Raw genomic sequence first — 8,463 nt, forward strand, 5'->3', positions numbered from 1 at the left:
TTTCAAAGCTGCGCTAAATGTTTCGTTGGTTAGGATAACAGCATTTACTTCAGGAGCTTCAGGAACCATCATTTCGCTTGCTGCTACGAGTCAGTGAGTAAAGTAGCCTACTATGGAGAAGAGACTGATAGCCTGAAACGAGCGAGGAGAAGAGACGGGACGAGAAACAATCAGATGGATATAAGTTATTTTCAAATCATCGATTGCTCAAAGAAGAGAAAGCTGGACAGCGAGAACAGAGCTTTATATAACGATACGGGGGCAATACCACGCAAAACTGTCACGTCCGTAACGCCAACTTAATATATGGATGTGACCGTTTTGCTCGGAATTGCCCTGGACCTCTTCTATATTCTGAGACAGGCGATTTTAAGCGCCAATTTGAAGCACCTCTACTAGACAAAGCATATATTTTGAGCAAGCATAGGGTAGGCTAGGCCCATTCAACAGTGAACTGAAACCACAGAATATTTTACGATTTAAGAAGGCAATATGATTGATCAACCACAATCTAGTTAAGCCTACATGCATTCACTGCCCAACAACGTGATATTCCTGGGTTTCCAGGATTTCGGATCAACATAAAAAAAACAAAAAAAAATAAATTAAACTTGCTGATTAATGGGTTCAAGGAACCAGCTGTGGAATATCCATCCTTGTCTCAGCTCAAATTTTATTTTAAGTTCACGTTAAGATCTTAAAAATAGCCAAGGCTACTCAGTTTTTCTCCCCAATTACTCTTATCTTGCCTTATTTCTCCTCATTTCGAATGTTGCCTTTTATGCTACTTATTTTATTTCACATTAAACATTAGGCCTAGGCCTACAATCTTCTATTTCTTGAATTTCCCCTTGGGGATCAATTATGTATGTATGTATGTATGTATGTATGTATGTATGTATGTATGTATCTATCTATCTATCTACAACTAGGCTCCATCCATCCATCCTAATATTATACATACACACATATAGCCTACATAGCCTAAACACGCAAGTTAAACATTATGATGCTCTGGACCTTTGCTTGAGGAAATTTTCCGTAACTGGACCTCGCTGAAGATTAATTGAATACCCCTGAGCTAGAGGGTGCAAACAACACCTGAAATTCCGACTTTTGAGTTCTGAAATGCACAGAGCAATAGAGCATCCTGCCTACCCAAACTTTAGTCGCTGTTGTAATAGCTCAGGTGGTGTATCTACTTAGGCCATACTGGGATAGATATAAGAAATACAAATAAAACATGGTCCAAGACTCATTCAACTGTTGTTGCAACACAATTTGACCACCTCAGTGAACTAACCCAATTCAATGAATCAGGTCTTAAGTCAATACATCAACAGTACTCCCCTGTGTTTGGTTTGGCCCCTTATCAATTATCTTGCTATTATGATTGTTTGTCATAAGTGGCACATATTTCAGTGAAGGTGTATAATAAGAATTAACCTATGAATGCCCATGAGCTAATGGAGGAAATGAGATCTTGTGGTCATATTTGACCTGGCATGATCACAGAAACAGCTCTCTGCTTGCCTCTTTAGACCTGTGTGATAGGGATAGCACGGTGTACATTTTAGTACATCCTCAGCTGTCAGTCAGGTGTCAGACATCAGATGAAAAGGCATCAGGTCTCAGGAAAACTGCTGTCAAGTTTATGGAATTACACAGTCATCTCTCAGACAGCAGATGAAAAGTCATGGAGTCAGGTCTCAGGAAAAGCGGAGTCAGAGGAAAAGTTCTCAGATGAAAAGTTATCAGTCAGGTTTCAGACATAAAATGAAAAGGAGTCAGGTCTCAGGAAAACCGCTGTCAGGAAAAGTGGAGTCAGACAAAAAGGTCTCAGATAAAAAGTTATCACCTGACTCTGACAGCTGAGGATGTCCTAAAATGTACACCAGTCCACTGCTTAGCTCAATATTAACCTTTGGGTGCATTGGGAGTTGCTGCAACTGGACTGTACTTGGGCTGAATGATTGGTTTGGTCTGTTTAGTGTTGCTCTTGCGTTACCAATAAAGACAAGGCGCTGTGGTCATTTCTATACTTCAAATAAGCAGTTCAAGTCTGAGGCAAAAGGATTTCTTTTTTTCTTTTTGGACTACTGCATCAGTGAGAGTCAGAAAATAGTCTATGAGAGCGAAAGCCCTCTGACTGACTTTACACAGCAGGTCAGTGTGTTTGAAGTATGTGTGTGTGTGTGTGTGTGTGTGTGTGTGTGTGTGTCTGTTTGAGGTGTGTGTGTGTGTGTGTGTGTGTGTCTGTTTGAGGTGTGTGTGTGTGTGTGTGTTTGTTTTTATGGGTACACATCCCTCTCCAGCCATCCTTCATCAGGATCATATCTACAGGTGGGATCACTGAGAAAAATAATACACACACAACACAAAAAAAGAAAACTAGAAAAACTTCAAAGTGCTCTCTGAAACAAAGTATAAAAAATTCAATAGATTTCATTAGCACTGTTGCCATTGATGTATGTGCTCCCCACAGCCAAGCATGTGTTGTCAGGCTTTTCAAACAAATCAGCGACTCAGCTCAGACCTCCAGAGCTAAAGCTAATAGCTGTGTGTCCATCAGGGGCATGTTTTCAACAGGCACACGTCTCGTTTCAAAGAGCCTGATCGGCCAAACCACATGTGAACATGTTTGGAGTCAGTTACTAAGCTGATTTTTTTTTTTTTTTTTGTGATCAACTGTTTATTGAGTTATATAAACGGGGGGGGGGGGGGGGGGGGGTTACATGAAATAATAAAATGATACATGATATATAAAAGCATACACCTAATCATGTAAAAAGAAGAGATTAAAAATGCAAAATGATAAAACAGATATTTACAGAGAAAGAGGAAAAAAAAGAGCACTCAACAGCAACATGTATTTTATACAATGAAGCAACCCATCACACAAGGGGTATGAGATATTTGACCCTGCATATTAATGCCTCCCATTTATGTAGGGTGGATACCTTCACCTTGTTTAACTAAACTGATTTGTTAGTAACTTTGGTTTATTGGCCCCAAGAGGCGTCATTTATCCACAGAGTCAGAGTAAGCGATTGTGTAGCCTCACACGTGTTAACAGTGCTGAGCAGAGAGGAACCAACTACCGCTACTCAGATGCACAAACACACAGACACACACACACAGACGAAAAACACGCATCCATACATGAACAGGACACAAACTCATACAGACACACACATACACACACGCACGCACGCACACACACATTTGATGGAGGGAGTATGAAGTATGGCTCAAATAGATATTCAGGTCTTTTTTATTGTAGACTGTTACAGCTAGATTGGAGAGTTAGGAGAGGGAAAAGCAGTCATTTGGGCCTCTAAGTGGGTGCCACAGTGCAGAGCTAGAGATTTGTGTTTGTGTTGAATGAAATGTTACAGGGAAACTGTCTTAGTAATAATGTCTTTTCACAAGAGACGGTTGACACATGTTTGAATCTCTCTCTTGAAATTCTGACTGTCTGTAATCTGTTTGTGAGTGTCTGATTCTTTAGTCAACTATCTTATTCATTGACATTGTTTATAGAGCCTCATGCCGAATACATCTTGTTTCAGTTGGTAATGTGAATCAATTGTCAGACACAAAATAAATGAATAAGTAAATACAATGAAAACAAAAGACAAAATGTGATTGTATGGTTACGCTTTTTTGTCTGTAAGAGACATTCATCTGAATTACTTGACTCACTCATGCTCCCCCCTCCAACTTTTATATCAGCATGCATAGGACTGAGCACCCCACTGAATGGCAGTCTGAGATGCTGTATGTGTGTATGTGTGTGTCGAAGGCTAGATGTCCACAACCATGAACATAATTACAATCATACCCAAGCAACAGACGACAGCAGTTATAAATCTGCCCATGGAGTGGACCCCAAACACTAGCAAACACAACATCTAAAAAAAATTAAACATATTTATTTTTTCTGAAAATGTAGAACTTCCTCTTTATTATTTATTACTGTATATTAAGTGGTGTTTACATTTGGAAGCAGGCCCTTTTAATATCACCTTACTCTGTTTGGCATACAGCGGTACTGGCCATTCAGACGTGGTCAGAAAGCCCAGCAGATGCAGCATGACGCCGCCAAGAGCCAAAGCCGAGGGAGGGTGGCACAGAGATGTCACTCTCACTTTGTGTGGTGGTTGAGTGTGGATGACAGAGAGGACGCAGAGTCAAGAAAACATGTTGACATCTATAAATGCTCAGCTTCATTTCCCTGATCTTGCTGTTAGTAATGTGAAATGTCCATCTTCAGTTCACCTGAAACTACGTAATAGCACCTTGGTGTATGTAGTGAGCCCACATTTGGACGTGTACCCTCCTCATGTCTTCTTATTCTGGCTGACGCATGTTGGCCTGGCCAGTACTGTGAGCAGAGAGCCTGGCGTACTCAAAGTGCAGATGGACGCTGCCAGCAGAGGGCCCAGAGGAGACACACCGCAGCCCAGGGATCTCCGAGGTCCCCCGCTCTGGGCTGCAGCTTACTGTGGGGATCAGTGGGGCTTTAGAGGACTCTGGCTGGCCCGGGGAGAGGTCCAGTCTGGGGCAAGCCCAAATCCTGGCTGGCCAATGGGAAACAGAATGGAGAGGGGGGTCCAAATGATGAGTATATCAGTGCTAGCTATCAGCAGGCAATTTAGACGGCCAATGACTCAATAGATTATGACAAGTATTGCTGGTAAATTGGACTATATCTGTGCAAATATCATCATTGATTATACTTGAATAGTGACCTCAGCTTGACCTTTAGTGAATCATGGGGGGTGGCAGAGGGGATTCTTAAAATAATAAAATAAATATATTGAAATGATCCCTCTCAAGCTGGAGTATGAAATCTTGTCCATGATGTAGAAAATGGCGCTTGCTACAAAACTGAACTCTGGTCGTTCTCCAATTTAGAATACTCAGTGGGAAGACTTTCAAGCAGAAATTCCTGAGATGGAATTTTAAACACATTCAGAATAATTGGACATGCTTAAAAGCCTGGGAGTGGGAGTGGAGCCACCTCATTCTCCAAATCAGTTCAAAGATGCATACTCAGGTGTGTGTGTGTGTGTGTGTGTGTGTGTGTGTCTGTGTGTGTCTCTGTCTGATGGGTCGGCACTCAGAAAAATTTGATTGACTCCTATTTTACATATTTCACCATTTTTCAGTAATTATTGCAGAGTGTTGATACAGAGATGTGTTTAGAAAGCTAAAATGAACCAGAACAGACCATTTAAAATCTATGCAGTAGAAAGATACATTCCATTTAAGTAGTGAACCCTGGATTTCTTTTCAGGGTGAGAATATAGCATGCAGATAAAAACAAGATATCAATGGGTCATTGCAAACTGTTACCTTGATAATGAATAAACTAAATACTAACTAAATAGAGGTTTACATTTCCAAAATGTAACACTGTCACAAACATTATTTCTATCTCTAAAATCAACCTTTTTTCCAAATTAAACACTCATTATAGTTTGCTGTAGGTAGGCCTACTCTCATCACCAGATCACAGCTTTAATGCCATCAATATAAACATATACTTGAATTAATGTCCAGAACTTTGAAGGCTACTACATCAAAGTCACAGAGTTCTCCATAACAACAGGTAAAACAAAACTCCCAGAAAATGTTTGAAATATACTGTGAAGACTGTGTTTTTGTACTGAAAATTTCAGTCTTTAACAAAAGTCATGCTAGGCCCATCACTAGTGCCTAGTTGCTATGCGACACAGTGAAAACAAAGAAACGAGCATTAAGTCCAGTTAAAATAGAAAAACACCAGGGATGCTATATTAAAGCTCTGCTTCGCTTCAGTGACTCGTGTCCTTGTTTTTGCAAGAATTACATGCTTTTATATAAAAAAAAAGATTGCAGTGGCTTTATTACAACAAAGTGCTTTCATCTTGCCTTACGACTACCCAGGTCTCCAGATCCCCTCCTTCTTCAAAACTAGTTGGACTCCTGAGCAATAAATGAAACAGATGTCATATTCCAATCAGATTCGATTTTTCAGTCCTCTCTCCTCCCTTTACTTCCATGCCTTTTGTTTTGTCCTGAATGCCCCAGTGTGTCGTCTGTGAGTTTCTGCTGTCTTCCTAGCTGTGCTAATATAAGGCTGGAGGAAGGGCTGACAGGCCCGATCCTCTCTGCATTCCCATCAGTCTCCCTAACAGGTTTAGGGCCAGATAATGCCACCCAAGCTCTGTGCATGAAGCGCCAAGCCTTGGGCACAGACCAGACCCCCCACTGCACAACTGTGTCTCGGGTGCAGAATCCCCCATATTCTGACATTTCGCCTGCTATTATGGAGGATATTCACAGAAGTAATGATGCATTTCCTTAGCACATTCACAGCTAAGAAACCACATAATCCATCTTCTGCCCATGCATTGCAATTCCGAATACAAGCTCAGCTCCCAAGCTATATTGCATCATTCATTCTTTTGGAACATACCACCCTCAATAGGCCATGCATTAACATAGACTGTTTGATTTGGCCACTTTAGTCAGTTGTGTGTCACTGCCTTCATGCTGGCACCCCATGACATATTTCATGGTAATGATAAAATGGGTGGTCAGTATTCACAATAAAAACGCCTTTGAGCCATACAAGACTAAAACCACTCCTCTAGTGAATCACTGCTATTTCCCACAGAAAGAAAGAAAGAAAGAAAGAAAGAACAGTAATCTGGGGACAACTCTAGCACAAAGTTTTACAAAGAATGTGTGCTGGCAGAAATTGTCTATGTTAGGACATGTAATATTTCTCACTCTTTTTGAAAATACTGAGATGCTCCAGTGAGACATTTACATGCCACTGAAGAAAGAAAGTTACAACACAACAGACCACATTGCAGATTAAAAACCTAAATGGTGTCTGCACAGTGCTGGCAGAGACCGCTGTAACTTGGGATTACATAAAAAGACAGAAAGAATCAAGACTAAATCCTCAGACGGAATATGTCGAGTGCATAAATTTCAAGCAACCTACCTGCCAAGTACCTTAAAAAGCTCTACAAATGTACCCATAGGCTAATTAATGTTGCTTTGTTTGTTTGTGTACTGCACTATGTATGTTGTTATTTGATAAGTAAAAAAACTATTTTTTTTAGAATTCTCACAAACCATTCATTCACAAGTTGCAAAATATCTTGCCCTGCACGCTGCCATTTTATAAATGATGGCTGTGTATTACTGGTGCACCTCAGGTGAGAGTGGGTGGTACTAACGACCACCATATGTAAAGAGTGTGGTCCAGGCCTGGGTAAGGTCCAGGCAGGGTAACTGCTTGTTTCATTTGTAAATGACACCTCATTAAGGCTCATCTCTAGATGACCAGTACAGGAGACACATGGAGGGGATCAGTAGGGCATGAAGCTCATGAGAGTCCAAGTGCAGATTGCTCTCTTCTTCCCTCCACTTCCCTGTCCTGTCCTCTCATCTCATGCTCTTCATCCATCCATCAGTGCCGTCTCCTGCCCTCTCCCTCATCCACTTCTCTCTCTCTCTCTCTATTCTATTCTGCCCTTCTTCTCTCCTCTCTTCACTTCCCCTCAGTCGATTTTTCCTCTGCGCTTTGCTCTCTCTCTCTCTCCTCTGCTTGAGCTCATACTGTATATTGTGCTCTCTCTCTCACTCACTCAGTCACTTACTCTCTCTCTTTTTCCCCTCTCTCTGTCTCTCAACCTTGTCAAGCCGGCACAGGCGCTTTCAGTGACGCTGAACAGTGAGGTGTGAAAAGCATGCAAGGTTAACGAGTTGTCTGGTAAGGAGAGCGCAAAGGTCACTCGGGGTCAGGATAAGGTCGCTGAATCACCCGCCCTATGACTCACTGCATTTGGGCAGCAGCCACAAAGGTTCTGTGAGAAGGTGCCATCTCTACCAAGGGGCACTGAGCTCCACCCACGTCACCACAGCCCACTGCACCGTTCCAACAACACTGTCCTCACTGACATTCAAAATCTATAGGTAAAAGCATTGTTTTCATGTATGTTTACAACAGTCTGAAAATACTAATAACTGCCAGGATATTTACCTTGCGTGGGAAGCTTCACTGGCTGTAGTGGTAGAATTGCAAACAGACTGAGGATTTGATCAAGTCAAGTCACATACAGTATAATACAGCACAAAATAGCAGGAGTACCAACGTTTCTAGAAAATAGAAAATAATTAGAAATGGAGCCATTAGCCATGTGAGAAAATGTGGAAAACAGTATAAAAGTATCAGAAAATATTTCAGCTAAGTAACTAAACAGGAACTATAACAAAACTGGGGATGCTTCTCCAGTTGTACTCATTAATGCCATTTGTCTGATTTCAGTTACCGCATCCATATTGTTTCTGACCTTGACGTGACCTTGAGAATTTTACTTGTTTGAACCATGGAAACATATGGAGGCATGCAGCCAGGGTAGAGTGGAGAGGTGCTGGGTGGGTGGGTGTGTGGTGAGG

This window comes from Alosa sapidissima, chromosome 14 (assembly GCF_018492685.1).
Source record: "Alosa sapidissima isolate fAloSap1 chromosome 14, fAloSap1.pri, whole genome shotgun sequence".
NCBI lineage: Eukaryota > Metazoa > Chordata > Actinopteri > Clupeiformes > Clupeidae > Alosa > Alosa sapidissima.